The sequence below is a fragment of the Branchiostoma belcheri genome, unplaced genomic scaffold, assembly GCF_001625305.1.
Source record: "Branchiostoma belcheri isolate BF01 breed outbred unplaced genomic scaffold, Haploidv18h27 scaffold124, whole genome shotgun sequence".
Taxonomy (NCBI): Eukaryota; Metazoa; Chordata; class Leptocardii; order Amphioxiformes; family Branchiostomatidae; genus Branchiostoma; species Branchiostoma belcheri.
This window is the reverse complement of record NW_017802647.1, coordinates 10,215-11,554: the sequence shown is the minus strand read 5'-3', so window position 1 is coordinate 11,554 and position 1,340 is coordinate 10,215.

Below are 1,340 nucleotides of genomic sequence, written 5' to 3'. Positions count from 1 at the left end.
CCCCAAAACCCAAACCTCTACTTGGAGAGTAACCCCTATCTGGGCAGCTTGTACTGGGTCACCCAGTAGGAGCCTGAAAAGATGTCCGACTATCTTAAAAAATAAAACTAGGATTCTCATATCATTAATTTCTTGTCAATAATCTAAATCTAATCTAATCTAATCATAAATACTAAAAACTAGTTGTGGGATAGAAAGATTTGGCCAAGACATGGTTCTCACCGTGTGAACCCACTGCCATCTGACACTGTCATTCAATGTCATGAGATTTTCTGATAGGATATTTTTTCGGGCTATTGAGCTACCCAGTGCAAGCTGCAAAGACCATGTCACCCGTGTCAGGGTAGCCCGACCAGACTCTCTAATTTGATAATTGGACAGGTATGAATGATAACATGCATGGAAATTCATTTTGAAAATTTTCTTCCTGCAGGAAATTTCTGGAAAAACCTACTAAGACATTGTAGATTCCTGCAGATAGAATCCTTCCTAGAAATCTCGCAGGAATTTTTGCAGGAATGACTGTAAAATAAATATATACAACTGTTAGGCCACACCAATATAATGTAGTCTCCACCAGACTCCTTTGCAGGCTGAATAAATAGTAGCAATCGGCTAAGGGGAACATCATTGGCCAGAGGAGTTGGCCGGCCATTTTGAAATATAATGCCATTACTTGTTCCTCAGACTCATTCACTTGAAGAAGAATCCTGTTCTATAAAATTGCAACATTACATCAATATTCTCTCAAGGTCACCTTAGTAATTGATCAATGATCATCTGATTTTTTGTATGTCAACTCAATGAATGTTTTTGCTTCCCCTTTCTCCAGTTGTAAACACGTCTAACATTGATCAGAATCTGACTGGAGACTAACTTCAAGTTGTTGCTTGGAAGTTAGAACTTGTTAATTTTATCATAATCACCTCCCCTCCCCTTTTGTCACCCATTTTTAAAGAAACTGTGTTCTTTGTGTCTAGGGGATAACAAGCCTTCACAATGTAATTCATAGGCTTATTGCAATTGAGGGATGTCTATTATCTGGTGACATTTCCTTGGGCAAATGTTGGCCCTCCAGGAGCCAAGGAGCTAGCCTGGCAGCAGTCTGGTACCCATGTAACAGTGGGGGGTTTATAGGCGCTACAGCTCGCCCCTGTTTCTTACACCCAGGCTACCGGTCTGCTATTATACATGTACATCCTGCGCTGTACAAGCATTTTACGTTCTGTTCCTAAATTTTTGGGAAATATTCAAACTGAATGAACAGCTCTTTTCATATCTATTTGAGATGTTTCACAAATATTGTAACAATTAGAAATTTTCTATTTTTTTTAATTATT